Source organism: Lissotriton helveticus, chromosome 7 (genome assembly GCF_964261635.1).
Source record: "Lissotriton helveticus chromosome 7, aLisHel1.1, whole genome shotgun sequence".
NCBI classification, from domain to species: Eukaryota; Metazoa; Chordata; class Amphibia; order Caudata; family Salamandridae; genus Lissotriton; species Lissotriton helveticus.
Window position 1 is genome coordinate 1154117977 of NC_136068.1, and position 16783 is coordinate 1154134759.

At 49.0% G+C, this 16783-nt stretch overlaps 1 protein-coding gene across 1 annotated transcript in view; it reads left to right on the forward strand.

The window, feature by feature from the left end:
• The window catches only part of LOC144770057 (ATP-binding cassette sub-family A member 10-like), a 1719125-nt gene that overhangs the window by 895868 nt on the left and 806474 nt on the right, over positions 1 to 16783 (forward strand). The gene's annotated exons all lie outside the window — the stretch shown is intronic.

Consider the following 16783-nt stretch of genomic DNA (forward strand, 5'->3'; position numbering starts at 1 on the left):
GACGATGGAACCTTGGGACCAGACTAGCGTTCAATATGGCCTAACCTCCTTCCCCTCACCTATCACGCCACTGTTTGATAATCCATATTTCACTCCGGGAGTGGGCTCCGGGGCATTAGCGAGATGGCGGCTGATCAGCTGCTGCTCTATGGGACATATGCTTGACGAGGAGGGAGTTATCCCCTTTACACAACTAAGCTTGGACTGCGCCCCCCCGGAAACCGAATGCCTCCACTATATGCAGCTCTGCCATTGGTTTTTACACCCGAACCATAGACCTACCATGCAGAAACACCTTTCCCACTATGAGCAATGGTTGATCACTGAATCTTCAGATGGGTTCACCATAATAGACATATGTATAAAGCTTTCCAAAATTGGTGGGAAAGGGACCTAGGCAGGCAGTTCAGTGATACACAATGTGAAGAGATATTTTACAGGGCCAGACGTATGACCTGGCGTGCAACACTCACAGAAAAACTCATCAAAGGGGTCACATACTGGTACAACACTGTCTGTCTACATAAGGATAACCCAACTTGGGTTGTGGAATGCTTCAGAGACTGTGGGGCTCAGGGGACTTTGGTACACCTACTCTGGGAATAACCAAGGCTGTTTCCCCACTGGACACAGGGCCTTGATGACGTAGATTTTTACCTACGTTCCCCTCATATGTCATACTGGGCTTACTCAACCCACTTATGCACCCACTTTAATCCAGGTGGTGAAACAGATAGGTTTAGCTCTAGGGGCAGCTATACAGAATGTCCTTTCACAATGGGAGGCACCAAGAATACCCACTCACCTGAGATGGTTGCAACGGTTGTGGCGAATTCTAAGTATTGGAAAAGATATCCTTAATACTTGCCAACCATGGTGCCTCCTTCAGAGTACTGTGGCGACCTTATTTGTCTCTGCTTTCACAAGACTTCTGAGAATTAACATGCCCTGAATATATTCACATCCTGGGTTTTTCGGAGACAGACCCGAAAACTTGACTAGCTTAAATCTTGACTGTGTATTGTCGTAGTTGCCCTATATTTTGCACAAGATAAGGAGTGAGTGAGATTGGGTGGGGGTAGGATTTGGGGTTTGGAGCTGGGATTTTTCTATTTAGACACCTGAATGACTAGAATCGTAAGATACTACTAGTGGCTTCGGGATGTATTGATGTCTGTACTAATGGTTTGGGCACTGTCTGAAATCTCAATAAAAATAAAAAATATCTAAACCATTAAATCACAACTGAGTTTGTGTTTTGAATTGTAAGTCTGAAATGCCACTTTTAGAAAGTTGGCATTTTCTGACTTTAGCCATTTGGTGCCTACTGCCTCTGTCTGATAAATTGTCTAGGGTGGTTGACAGCTGGGCTTTGTGTATTTCCTCCAGACAGCCACACACAATGGGAGCATAATGGGTGAGGAAGATGGGAGAGAGGAGCTGGGCACAGCTTCACTTGCACCTGAATAGGTTGTGTCCTAACGCCACACAAAGGGCTGAATAGCACCTGTAGCGAGCCTGGAGACAGAACAGGAAGGGCAGGACCTCTTTGCACTTCATAGCTCTGTATTCTAAATCTCCCCCACTTCAAAGGCCCAACTGGGTATAAGAACTGGACTTCTGCTACCACCAACTCAGTACAGTTCTGGAGACACTGCCAGGAGGAACTTCTGTGCTGCTGAAGGGCTGCCACTTTGCTTCTTTGCTGGAATCCTGCCTTACTGTGTTGTCCTGCTGCTTGCTGTACCCCTTGCCTGGGTGAGATGGACTGGACCTGCATCACTTGATCCCAGACTGACCAGAAGGGTCAGCTTTCAACCACCCTGCTCCTGGACTCTGGCATCTGTGAATCTGCCCTGCCAAGTGGTGCCACCCCAGTCCTGGATCCTTGGAAGTGGGCCTAAGGTGTTTGGTGTGGTGGAACTGATGCATCCTCTGCTGCGAGAGCAGAACCTGAGAATTGCCTCTTCTGCAGGGATCACAATCTGCACACCGCCACTACTGCGTGAGTTGGAACAGATGCAACAGACTTGCATCACCGAATCTTGGGACCAGCGCATTGCCTTCTGAACCACCACTGAGTGCCACTTTTCCCGGTGCCGATTCCTCACATCCCGCATCAACATCCACCTCGGTGACGATGCTACAGCTTTGTATCGCAGCTTCTGCGCTCATCGGAAACCAACACATTACCTCAGCTGTGCAATGCATCCTTGACACTGGCCTTTACATCACAAGCACCTTTATGGGATCCTTGATGATTACAGAAACAGAACATCCCACCATAGCCTTGCCACATCTTGGAACCTATGCAACTTCTCAGCTGCGCAATGCATTTGTGTTTTGGATCCACGCAATGCACTGTATCCATGATTAAGGGTACTTTAGTTCAGCAAGCCTAACTCGGTCCCTGTAGCTGGCCTGTGCTCTATCGTGGTCAGCCTGAACTTTTGACTTCGTCCCCGTTTAGCACAACCAGATATCTCTGTTTGGAGCTTCTTGCTACTAAGCACTAATTTACAGTTTCATCTTTAGAAAATTCATAACTCAAGTTCTACTGCTTGGAGTTTTGTCATTTTGGTCTTGTTTTTCAGATCTGCTTCTCTAACGTGGTGTGGAATATTTTGTGTGGGGTTTTAACTTCTTCATTGTTTGAAATGTTAAACAAATTCTTTACACCTTGCCTTTATGTCAAACCCGACTGCTCCCTAACCAGGATTGCGTTTGCTGCGTGACCAGGTCATATACTTCAGTCAACCAAGAACCCAATCGCTAACAGAGGACACCAATCCACCCCAAATAATTAACCACTTTCTTACCATAGTGGTTCTCTATGCCAAGTCTTTCTGCTTCTTAATTGACCAGTAGATAACAATGGTAACACCACACTTCTTCAAGAATTGTCTGAGTTGCCTCATTCCAACTCAGACCATCCGCTCCCCTCTCTGATCTCATAACTACTATGCAAGAGTTTATCACACCTGAATAGCGTTGCACTGCTAACTGGATTCACAAACGGCTCAAGCGCCTTTCTAAGCTATTTGCCATGCTGTGGCATGACTTGTAAAATGTGCTGAGAAATCTGAACAGATTCATTCTATTATCAAAGACCTGCAGAGCCATTTCCCTAAAGCCAGAACACACTTCAAAATAGCTCACACTATCCAAAAAACTCTACATCTAGGTATGCCACCAACTTGAATGATAAAGTCCATACCACTGGAGAAAAAGGAAACTCCAGAACGAAACCCCCAAAACTTGACCCTACAATTCTCTCTCTTGTAAAACTTTGCTACATTCACTCTTGTTGTATTTCTTGATCCACGTGAAGTGCTGTGGTGCCCATGTGGCTAGGGTATCATTATACAAACACTTTAATCAAACAGTAATTAGTATGATTGCTACTATTTATTCATAATGGTTTTGCAAAACATTGCTTGAAAGTTGCACTACTTATGAATGGTTTCGACTGCAATTATTACAGGAAGTCATTATACAATGGCTACTTAGTTAACAGTTATAAATCAGTAAATTAAAACCTATCACCATGAATCTGGATAAAGAAAATCGGTTTCCCTGCTCACACACATAGGCATTGTGTCAAGAGGCAATCTTTAAATGCAGGGTTAATGCCAATTAGAACATTGGAATGTTGGGAGCTCCATTGAACACAATGGAGTGCTCTGGGCTTATAATGGCTGGTATAAGCCTGGAGCTCCAACATTCCAATGTTTCTTTGTTCACAGCTCTGGCTGTGAACAAAGGCTTCAGGGACCCTGAGGGGATTCCAATCCCCTCACGCTCCCATAAGGCTTTGTTCTTTTTTGTTATAACATTCTGTCCTCTAGTGGCAGAATGTTCTAATAGCCTTATAGCCCTTCGTAGTCAGGCTATACCGGCTATTAAAGTCCCTCTCCCTTGTTAAAGGCCCTCGCCTTCGGCTCGGGGCCTTTAACGCTGGAGAGGGCCTTTAATAGCCGGTATAGCCCTCTACGGCGGGCTATAAGGCTATATGAATATTTTCTTTCTGCACCAATACTAAAAAAAAGAGTAAAACCTTCAAAAAGACTTACCGGTCTTTCATAGAAGCAATTATAGCAAAGTAGGTTCAACATCAGCATTCCCACCACATTTATAGAAAGCTGAGCTTGTCTGCTACCTTGAGTATAGGGATAAAAATTGGACAGGCTCTGTTCTATGACATGACTGTACACAAAATAGCATAAAGGTTTGTCTTGCTTTTTAGCTAGCAAAACCTTTTCAACACTAATGATGTTTAGAGGTGAAGGGACTGCATTGATGCTGTCATTTTGTTTAATAAACTGAATACAATTGTTAAAGATAAATAATAAAATATTTTTTTTTAAAAAAGAGATGAAGGGAGGGTGTGGCCAAGATGAAGGACTAGTGAGTTGCATTTCCCGGCTGCTCCCCGCTCCTGGCTACTTCGCCCCGCCACTTCCACGCTTTGGGCCCCATTAGCCATACCATTAGTCGCGGAACCGTGGTGGGCAACCACGGGGGACTCCGGGAGCTGTGCGTCTCAGAGCAGGGGACTGACCAGATGAACGGAGCCGACCCTGAGACCCAGAGCAGTCGGGAGGCAAAATGGCACCGCACCTGCTGCAGCCAAAACCGGCAGCTAGTCGCATCCTGAGGCAAGGGTCTCATCAGTGCACTAGACAGGCACACCAGATGGCAATTTAGAGATGGCAACTGCACAAACCAGGGAGGCCGGAGCCACCACAGAGCCCGAAGGGATCAAGGGAGGGGCCTGCACACCTGCGGCCCTTGGAATCGGGGAGCCTTGACCGTGGCAGGGAGCTCCAAGGTGAGACAGAGGGAGGCAGGGCCGCTGCCCAGTGCACGGCAAGAACTAGGGATCGCCCGGAGACCTTGCCCAGCAACCCAATATTATAGACCCCGGGGATCCCACGAAGGAGGACGCAGCCCGGTGCCCACTGAGCCGATAACTACACCTGAGCGGAGGGGGTGGCTCGTGTGGCTACAGCAAGCCGGCTACTGTCTGAGCCCAAGGCGCGCTGTGAACTAGCAGTGGGGCAGTCCACAGTGAGGTCTGGTGTACCCTGTGATCCTGGCAGTGAGAGGTGGAGCAACAAAGGGCAGCGGCGGCACACAACACCATCGTCCACCGAGTAGAGACGCCCGACTCTCGGCCAGTAAAATCTTCTGGCGAAGAGGCAGCAACAACTGCAGGGGCCGCGTGGAGGGCCCGGAGACAGGAGTGAGCAGCAGGTGGGCATTTCAGTACCCTCCCTGAGCACCCGCGCACCCCCAAGCACGCTGTAGCAGGGAGAGGCCTGTGCCCAGTTACCGGCGGGCCCCCCTGAGGCCTGACGTAGAGCAGCAAGGGAGCAGCCAGCAGTGAGGCCTGGTGCAACCTATGATTCTGGCAGTGAGAGGGATAGCACCAAAGGGAAACAACGGCAAGCAAGACTCGCGTCCGCCGAGCAGTGACGCCCTATTCTTGGCCAGAGATATCGCCTGGCGGAGGTCAACAACAAAGGCAAGGGCCGCGTGGACTGCCCAACGATCAGCGTGAGCAGTGGGTGGGCATAGTAGCAGTCTCCCTGAGATTCCCAGGCACCCCAAAGCACATCGTAGCAAAGACAGGCCTGTGACTGGTGTCCCGGGTCTAGCATATAATTCGGCCAGCGGAGAGGCCACACACATGGGCCTGCAGAGACCATAGGAAGATCACTCACATTGCGGAGCTCCTCCCTCAGTAGGGCAACAACGCAGGGGTGAATAAAATTGAACTTTCCCGGACTACAGGCCCGGGTGACGCCACTATCGGAGTGGGTATACTCAGCATTGAACAGAAGGGCCCTCCAAGATACAGATAATCACGGAGAACGCTGAGAGCCACACCAGTGGAGCCACCATTCATGGAGACAAATTGGCTGGCGGGTAGGAGCAGAAGAGTGGGAACAGATAGGTGGCCTGCGACGATACAAGGCACAGGTGACGGCTTTGATGGAGAAGAGACTCAGTCCTTCGCTGAGGCCTGACCTTGATCATCACTATGTCCTCAGTGAGAGGGAAGAAGGAACAGACATTGAAAGAAATGCTATGTAAAGGCTCCCTATCCGGGGAGAAAGAAAGGCTGATCATCCCCAGCACCGCAATCGCAGCAGACCTGGAGGAAAGGGAGGTCCTGATCACTCGTTCCTTTCTGGAGTCACTATTTAATACGCTGAGAGATGACTTTCAAACAATCAAAAGTGAGGTTGCCGGGGAAGTAAAAGAGATAAGCTGTGATGTAGACGTGATTGGCGAAAGAGTAGTGGCTATAGAGGACCAAGAACAGGCCAGAAATGAGGAAGGGGAGCAGCTCCAACAGGAGGTGATTCACCTGCGGAAGCAACATATCGACCTACTGGCGCACACCGAAGATCTCGAAAACCGCTCGAAGCGGAACAACATCCGAGTGAGGGGAGTGCCTTTGGACACAGAGGGGCCTGACATGGCCAAGTATTTACAAGGGATGTTCCGAGACATCTTGGGAGTGACACCAGACTTTGAAATTCGCATTGATCAGGCTCACCAAGTGGGATTGAGGAGACGGGCTCCTGCTCCCCCGGCGGATATCTTGGCCCTTCTTCCTGATTACACCTTCAAGGAGCGCATTCTGCGAGAGCTAGGGCCAAACAACCAATCAAATATCAGGGACACTCCATTGCCCTCTTCCAAGACCTGGCTGCCATAACTTTGCAGAAAAGGAGGGAGTTTAAAGAAGTGACTGCACACCTGAGAGAACAAGGGGGGGCTTACTCATGGGGTCACCCCTTTCGATTGATTTTCAAATTGAATGGTAAGCTGTGTCAACTCTGGTCCCTCCAGTAAACATGCAAGGTACTTGGCCTGGAGGAGGTGAGGAGGCAAGCACTCGAGAGCGAAAACCCACAGGAGCAAAATGGCAGAGAGTGCGACGTAGGCGATCGCCTGCTCCGGGGCTGGGGCCGGGCGCTAACACCACAGCGCAAGAGCGACAGGCAGACCTAGAAACTGTAGTAAAGGACACAGCATCCTCAGGCAGCCCATGACTTTCATCAGGGGCACTTATGCATAGTAATTACCTTGATCTGGGGCGTGTGAGAGGGCAGGGGGATCCGGCAAACTTGGACCACACATGCTCCCGAATAATCTTTTTTCCAAATGCCCGCGTCTTTGGGTGACAGGCACTGGACAATATCTGGGGATTTTGGGCTTTTCAGTTGGGGTTAGGGAGGGGGAGGGGGCAGCTGGTGTGCTACAATGAGGGGCAAAGGGGCCAGGATCAGGGACAGAGGTACATGATATAGCGTGACAGAGGACATGCATGCAAGGCTACGGAATAAGGTCACGCAGAACAGCAGATTGAGCTCACAATAGTCCCACGTGACAGTCCACCCTCCAGGTAGTTGCTCTCAATGTGAAAGGGCTTACCAACCCTCTAAAACGAAGAGCCATTTTGTCCTATCTGGAGTACCTAGGGGCTGATGTGTGTCTTCTACAGGAGACCCATCTCCTCCCCAAGGATTGGCATCGGATGAAGTCCTGGGCTTTTCCCCAGCAATTCTTTTCTTCCACATCAGACAAGAAAGCGGGGGTGGCAATACTGGTAGCCAGGAACTTTGGGGGGACAAAGTGGCAGAAGCTGTGGGTGGGGGTTCTCCCCTCATCGTGGGATCTATCTATGCACCCATCTCAGGCCAGGAGAGATTTCTGACAACATCACTCTTGGAGGTCCTGAGCTCACAGGAACTGCGAATAGTGGAATAGGGGGGTTCTCAACCCGGTCATAGATATGGAGATGGATAGCTCTGGCCAATGCTTCGGCCAGAGGGGAGCATTGTCCAATGCATGGAAGGAGTGGTTGAGGGAGTGAGGGCTGGTGGACCTGTGGTGGGTGGCTCATCCCCAGTCCTCACAATTTTCCTTCTATTCCCACACGCACCACAACAATGCCCGACTGAACCACCTAATAGGCTCCTTGGAGCTGAATGAGCTAGTGGACATAGTGAACATCATACCAGCAGCACTATTCGACCACGATGCAGTGACGGTGACCCTCAACATGCCCCAAATCCACAGATAGAAAGGGAACAGGCTGCTTTGAGAATTTACTGCGTAGGGCGGGAGTGACACAACAAATTCACAAATGCATTACTGTTACTTGGTGACAAACGATTCCCCTGACACTTCCCTAGCAACGTTGTGGGGGGCCCTCAATGCGGTTGTGAGGGGGGAGCTGATCGCTATCTCTGCAGCTGAAAACAGGGAGCGCAAGGACAAACAGGAACTTCTCATGACGCAAGTGGTGCAGTTGGAAAGGGTACATAGTTGGACAGGTGCGATCAGAGTGTGGTGCCAATTGAAGGCGGCAAGGGCACAATTGGCAGAACTCGACCTCGATAGGGCTGAATATGCGGCCCTTCGGCTGAAACACTCCTGTTATATTGGAGGAGACAAGATAGGGCGCCTCTTGGCGAGTACGCTTAGGGCCCACACCAAATGGATTAAAGTTCATGCTCTCCTGAATGCTAGGGGGAGAAGGTCAAAAGCAACACCAAGATAGCGGGAGCCTTCCAGGACTTCTACTCAGCGCTATATGAAAAAGACTCGCGCCTAAGCCCCGAGGTGGACTCCTATTTACAGGGGGCCAACACGACGGCACTGAATAACGCAGGGGCGGAAGCCTTAGATGCACCTATTGTTAGGAGAAGGGCCAACTTCCACGGGAGCGAAGACAAATCCCCACACCTCCAAGACACAGCAGCAGGAATGCGCTAACAAGGTAGACCACACTCCTATCTGTTGTATCCTAAAAGTATGAGGGAATTTACCCAAGGAGTGTCCACCACTCTCCTCATACGTGGGGTAACAGAATAGTAGAAAAGGCGTCTCCGGGAGGGGTGGTCCAGGCTAGGAAACAAAGATCAAGTTAGGAATAGACACAATCCCTATGCTTACATGAAACACCATAAAACATTGACAAGTGTGATCACTCATGGATCTTACCCCAAGTGTAGATCGGGCCGGCGTCAACGATGAGTCCAGGCAATCAGGGAGGGGTCCAACAGGACTCACGAAGGACTCAACACACCTCTGACGCAAAGCAAATGGTAAGGGTAGGTGAGGTGAACTGGCCGGCTGACTAAAGAGGACCAGGCCAGCGGAGCAGTAACACCAAAACACCAGACAAAACACACACTAAACAGAAAAGGAGTGAGGGGCACCAACCGGCTGCACAGGGGGCGAATACAGCGGAGCAGCACCCACTCAGGAGGTGAGACACCCGGCCCCTAGGAGGATAGGGCGGAGCGCTCACTCTCAAGAGGAAAAACCACTAAAGTAAAGGGGCAAACCAAAGAGGTAACAGTGGTAGCAAAACCAGTATAAAGCAGAGAGTGAACCGATAACGCCCGCAAAATGCGTGAGGAATAGCAGGGCGTCGCATTCACTGAAAACGAAGCGGAAAAGAATACCGCTTTCACAACCAGACACCACACGCACACTCACAGGGCAGAAAAGCGAGTAGCAGAGGGTCAGGAGAATCAGGTATCAGGCGACTAGAAGACAGAGCCGAGCAGAGCTCTAGACGGCAGCAAAGCAACTCGAACAGGAACCAGGAAGTGGGAAGGGGGCGTGGTCACAGCAAGTAAGCCAAGCAATGATGGGAGGGCCCAGCTCCTCCTTATCCCACTTAGGGAGCGTCAGGAAAGTACGGATTTTGACGCTAAGGGGTCAACTGAAAATGCACGAACCAGAATGAAGCACACTTGCCAATGTTAATTCCTAACAGTACCCCTCCTTAAAGATCTATTCACAGGACCTGGCTTTGTGGGGTGCAATCTGTGGAACTGTCGGATCAACCGCACTGCATGTATGTTTTCAGCAGGTTCCCAAGACCTTTCTTCCGGGGGATATCCCACCCAATCAATGAAGTACTGGAGTTTGCCTCGGATTCGTCTGGAATTCAATATTTTGCTGACTTCATATTCTGTTTCTCCTTCTATCTGTACTGGAGGGGGAGGGATTTCAGGGACAAGGGAAGGTATGTATTTTTTGATCAAGGAACTGTGGAACACAGGATGGATCTTCATACATGGGGGGAGCTGGAGTTTAAGTGTGACAGGAGAGAGAATTTTCTCTATTGGGTAGGGTCCTATGAAGCGGGGTTGGAACTTTTTTGACCCTTCCATTCTAAGGTTTTTTGTGGACAGCCACACCTTCTCTCCTATCACGTATACTGGTTCCGTTCTACGATGTTTATCTGCTTGTCTCTTCATTGCTTCTTTAGCCTTTTCTAGCTCTGTCTTGGCTGCTTCCCATGTGCTCTGTATGCGGGCATGTTGTTCCTCTAAAGCGGGTACTGTGTCATCAGGGGGTAACACAATGGGGAGCATTCTAGGGTGTTGGGCTTGAACAAAGTAAAAGGGAGAGACCTTGGTGGCTGCATGACTGGAATTATTATAAGCAAATTCAGCTAAAGGGAGTGCTTGAACCCAGGTAGAAGGAATAGTAGTTAACAAACACCTCAGAAACTGTTCTAAAGTTTGGTTGGTTCTTTCGGTTTGCCCATCTGTTTGAGGGTGATATGCGGTAGAAAGCCTGTGATCAATTCCCAACACCTCACACATTCCTCTCCAGAACTTAGAGACAAATTGGGGACCGCGGTCGGAAATGATAACTGTGGGCAACCCATGTAGTTTCACCACAGAGTCCAAGAAAACAGCCACCAGTTCTTTAGAGGAAGGCACTTTCTTTAGAGGGATGAAATGACTCATTTTAGACAAGAGATCTACTACTACGTAAATGGTGGTATAGCCCTGACATGGTGGTAAATCAGTCATAAAGTCCATACTGATAGTATGCCAGGGTGCAGGGGGTATGGCTATATGCTTTAACAGCCCTGTAGGAGCACAATGAGAAGCCTTTTGGCGGGCGCATATGGCGCAAGCGTGTACATATTCCAAGACGTCTTGAGACAATGACTCCCACCAAAACCATCGGCGACATAACTCAAGAGTCTTCCGCCCACCCGTATGGCCGGCCAAAGGGCTACTATGACACCATACAATGATCTTTTGTCTCAAGGGTGAAGCAGGCACAAACATCTTGTTATCATGGTAATAAATCCCTTCCTTGATGGTGTGAAGAGGATTTTGTAACCATTCATCCGATGGGATGGTGGGTAGTAGGCTTTTGAGGTCTTCTAGAAGTGTGTGATCTTTCTCTCCCACCCCAAGGATCTTATTTTCTGGGATGATGGGAAGCGGTTGTTCTCTGTTGGAATGGTCAGCTAGTCCTAGCCGGGATAACGCATCTGCTTTCCCCTGTTGTGTGCCGGGCCTGTAAGTGATCACAAAATCATATTCACTAAAAAACAATAACCACCTCATCTGTCTGGGCGTGAGTGCTCTGGCGGATTTGAAAAATTGCAGATTTTTATGATCGGAATAAATGGTGACCACATGAGGAGACCCTAACAAATGATGTCGCCATTCTTGGAAGGACAATTTGATGGCCAACAGTTCACGCTCCCCTATGGTGTAGTTTCTTTCTGCAGGCAGCAAGGTCTTGGAAAAATAAGCTATGGGATGCATTTGACCTGTATTTGTGTCTCGCTGGGATAGAATCCCTCCTACAGCATATTGTGATGCGTCAGCCTCCACATAAAAAGGTTGAGAGTTGTCTGCGTGACGGAGAATAGGAGCTGAAGTGAACTTCTCTTTTAAGGCACAAAATGCTTGTTCTGCCTCCAATGTCCAAACAAACGGTACCCCTTTTTTCAATAGTCTTGTGATGGGGGAAACTGTGTCAGAAAACCGATCAATAAAGCGCCGATAAAAATTGGCGAATCCTAGAAAGGATTGTATTTCTCGAACTGAAGTGGGGCTTTTCCATAGTGTCAATGCCTCTACCTTTTTAGGGTCCATTTGAAGGCCACCAGGTTTGATGGTGAAACCCAAGAAATCAACTTCTGAGGTATGAAAGGTGCTTTTGTCCAGTTTGGCATATAACTGGTTCTCCTGCAACTTCTGTAAGATTTTCCGGACATGCTCTATGTGTTCTGCTTCGTTTTGAGAGAATATAAGTATATCATCGATATAAACTATAACGAAAACATCGATGTACTCCCTCAGAATGTCGTTAATAAAATAATGGAATGCCGCCGGGGCATTGCATAACCCGAACGGCATTACACAATATTCATAGAGACCATATTTTGTGCGAAAGGCAGTTTTCCACTCGTCGCCCGGTTTTATCCTGATCAAATGGTAGGCACCCCTGAGATCGATTTTAGTGAAGATTTTCGCCCCTTTTATCTGGTCTAGAAGGACAGGAATAAGAGGAAGGGGGTACTTGTTCTTTATGGTGATTTTGTTCAGGGCTCTATAATCCAGACATGCCCTGAGCCCTCCTTCCTTCTTATCAATAAAAAACAAAGGGGAAGAAACAGGCGACGAGGAAGGACGGATGAAGCCTTTCTCCTTTTCGCTCATGCAATCTATGGTCTAATTTAACAACCAGGTCAATAAAGGAAGCACAATCCTCTGGTGGATCTACTATCTGGGAGAGTAGGTCTTTAAGTTCTTCACCCAACCCCCTGTAAAACAAAGAAGTTATCTTGTCTTCAGGCCAGTGGGTTTCGGCTACTAGGCGATTAAATTGTGTTATGTACGAGAGCAAATCCTTCGACCCTTGTCGAAGGTTTAGTAACTCAGTGTCACTGGCTTGCATGTAGGCGTGCTTAGCAAAAAGACTTCTCATTTTTTCTTTGAACAGGTCAAGGTCATATAACAAGGGATCGTTATTCCGTACCAGCGGCACCGCCCATTCTGCCGCATTCCCGACTAGATAGGATATGATAAACGCTACCTTAGCAGAATCGTCCGGAAAGGACGCGGCTTTGCACAAGAACTGGAGTTGGCACTGGTTCATGAAAACTTCATATTTAGAGCTATCCCCTGTAAATCTTTCGGGCATGGCTAGGGGCACAGGGTTAGGGGTGTTTACCGTGACTTGCACAGGGGAGGTCTGAGGATCAGGGCTAGCTCGTGGGTCTTGTTCTGTTGGGGAAAGTGTAAATTTGGCAGGCTGGATATAACTTTTGCGGACTTTAGGGATGGTGCCTGTTCTCAATTGATGGACTTCCGCAACTAGCCTCTGATTTTCTGTACCTAATCTTCCTACTTCTGTCTGTATGGCCACAAAAGCTGCCATTAAGTCTTCCATGGAAAGGGTCTGTGGGACAGAGCCTGCCGCCTCCATAGATGTGTCGGAATTCATCCTCGCTCAGGGGAAGGAAAATTCGTGGGCTTGGCTTTCTGTTAGGAGAAGGGCCAACTTCCACGGGAGCGAAGACAAATCCCCACACCTCCAAGACACAGCAGCAGGAATGCGCTAACAAGGTAGACCACACTCCTATCTGTTGTATCCTAAAAGTATGAGGGAATTTACCCAAGGAGTGTCCACCACTCTCCTCATACGTGGGGTAACAGAATAGTAGAAAAGGCGTCTCCGGGAGGGGTGGTCCAGGCTAGGAAACAAAGATCAAGTTAGGAATAGACACAATCCCTATGCTTACATGAAACACCATAAAACATTGACAAGTGTGATCACTCATGGATCTTACCCCAAGTGTAGATCGGGCCGGCGTCAACGATGAGTCCAGGCAATCAGGGAGGGGTCCAACAGGACTCACGAAGGACTCAACACACCTCTGACGCAAAGCAAATGGTAAGGGTAGGTGAGGTGAACTGGCCGGCTGACTAAAGAGGACCAGGCCAGCGGAGCAGTAACACCAAAACACCAGACAAAACACACACTAAACAGAAAAGGAGTGAGGGGCACCAACCGGCTGCACAGGGGGCGAATACAGCGGAGCAGCACCCACTCAGGAGGTGAGACACCCGGCCCCTAGGAGGATAGGGCGGAGCGCTCACTCTCAAGAGGAAAAACCACTAAAGTAAAGGGGCAAACCAAAGAGGTAACAGTGGTAGCAAAACCAGTATAAAGCAGAGAGTGAACCGATAACGCCCGCAAAATGCGTGAGGAATAGCAGGGCGTCGCGTTCACTGAAAACGAAGCGGAAAAGAATACCGCTTTCACAACCAGACACCACACGCACACTCACAGGGCAGAAAAGCGAGTAGCAGAGGGTCAGGAGAATCAGGTATCAGGCGACTAGAAGACAGAGCCCAGCAGAGCTCTAGACGGCAGCAAAGCAACTCGAACAGGAACCAGTAAGTGGGAAGGGGGCGTGGTCACAGCAAGTAAGCCAAGCAATGATGGGAGGGCCCAGCTCCTCCTTATCCCACTTAGGGAGCGTCAGGAAAGTACGGATTTTGACGCTAAGGGGTCAACTGAAAATGCACGAACCAGAATGAAGCACACTTGCCAATGTTAATTCCTAACACCTATCAGGATAGATGAGGTGATGGGGCAATTTCTCGCCTCAAGCTTTTGAAATTGCCGGCGCCTGACGGCTTTTCAGCTGGTTTTTACAAGTCCTTTTGTCCACTCCTCGCCCCGGTCCTGACACAGCTTTTTAACTCGTTCACAGGACCCGGAACAATCCCCTCCAATATGTTGGCTGCCGACATAGTGGTACTCCCTAAACCCATGAAAGACTCAATGTGGCTCATACTGCCCGATATCCCTCCTCAACATTGACTTGAAGTTGTTCACTGGGGTCTTAGTGGCCAGGTTGTGTCCATGGATGCCTGGCGTCATCGAACTGGACCAATCGGCCTTCATACACAACCGACAGAGTAGTGACAAAACCAAATGCCTTCTCCACCTCATCGACAAAGCCCACCATACGAAGATGGATGCCCTCCTGTTGTTGGTCGATGCCGAGAAGGCATTTAACAGGGTGAACTCGGGATTTATAGATAAGACTCTAGCTCACTTTGGCGTTGTTGACCGGTTCCGGGCTTGGGTGGCAAGCTGCTACAATAGGCCCACTGCGACAATTAGGGTCAACGGGATAGCCTCTAGACCCTCTGAGATCAAGCGGGGCACGAGACAGGGGTGTCCACTCTCACCCCTCCTCTTTGCGCTATAATTGAAACCATTGGCTCAGAAGATCAAAGACAACCCCGAAATACTGGGCATCCCTTTTGGCGGGGAGAGACACTCTGTGAGGTTATACGCTGATGAAATCCTAGCAGCCCTAGAGAAAGCAGAGCAATACGTACCAGCATTTTTACGCAAACTTTAATCCTTTAGACAGGTTTCTGGTTTTCAGGTGAACGTGGGTAATTCCATGACCCTATGCTTGGGGGCTACAGGTTTGGGATATGGTCCCATATCTGGAACTAGATATAGCCCCATCCATAGCACAAATGGTCATGCATAACTATTCCGAGCTTCTCTCCCAGATCACGAGGGACTTCCAGCAGTGGAAACACCACCAACTGTCACTGCTCGGGTGCATAAAAATGTCCATTCTGCCCAGGGCACTGTACATATTCCAGACTTTACCCGCCTGGCCCCCATCGGAGATGCTTCACAAGTTACAACTGGCAATATAACCTTGTATAGGCAGGGATCTTGTCTTGCCCACAGACCACCGGAGGAGGGAGGGTTGGGGATACCGAATGTACTGGATTCTTTTAGAGCAGCATAACTTAAATATCTGGTAGAATGGAGCCGACCAGAATCTGAAAAGAGATGGCTGTTCCAGGATCCAGGATACAGCGCTGACAAAACTTTACCTATGGAAGGTTCCCTTTTTGAAGAGAGCGGACAGGCTGCCGAATCTTAGGGGTTCACCCATTACGAGTTCCGTGTTGCGCGTATGGGATGGGGTGGCCGTCAGATGGGAGTTGATGTCCTACCCCTCAACGCTGACTCCTTTGTTCAACAACACAGAGTTTAAGCCGGTAAGGGATGAAAGAGCTTTTTCACAGTGGCGGTATTCGGATTGCAAAACGGCGGGGCACTTCTTAGATCTAGATAGGGTCCTCCCTTTCTCGGAAGTATGACAATCATACACCATTCCGCCACTGGCTCCTTCAGCCAGAAGTACTGCCTCACGTGAGCAGGAAACTAATGAAATACGAAAAATGGTTAATGATGAAACATTCAGATAAGAAAATGATCTCTAAATTGTACACCATGTTGAGACCACCTGAAAGACATTGACAGTCAGTTTGAGACTGAAATACCGCAATTTCTGGCTTACACAGTGCTGGGGCTGCCCAACCTGATCACTTATCAGTTGAAATTCGCTGTCTGACACACACAGGATGGCTACACAAGCTGTGGTACTTTCTAGGAATGGAACGGATCCATGCCTCCTTTACGAATTCTTAAGAGAGGGTTACCTGGTGACCCCAAGTGTCCCTGCTGGCGATGGGGCTGAATGAAATGACCTTCCCGAAATACATTCAACTTCTCCGGCTTACGGAAGCAGGGGGGGCAACTAAGGCTACCTGATTGGCTGTCCATTGACAATCCTTTGACCGGGATCCTGAAGGGGCAGATCCTCAGTACACCAGTTTGGGGGAGGGAGGGGCAGGGTGAAGGGAGTTCTAGGGTTGTTAAATTTTTGACATGTTTAGAAGGGGCTAGCCTCGTACTCTGCTTTGACAAAGACCAATCTTCAGACTGCACTACATGGATTTTGGTTGCTTCTACATGGACATTTTCGCTCGAGCGGGATGGGGGAGGGGGGATATACTGTGATTTGGCTATGGGGTACCCAGTGTATGTGATGTTTCTTTCTTGCCAAAAAATCAATAAAATAAAGTTAAACATAAAAAGA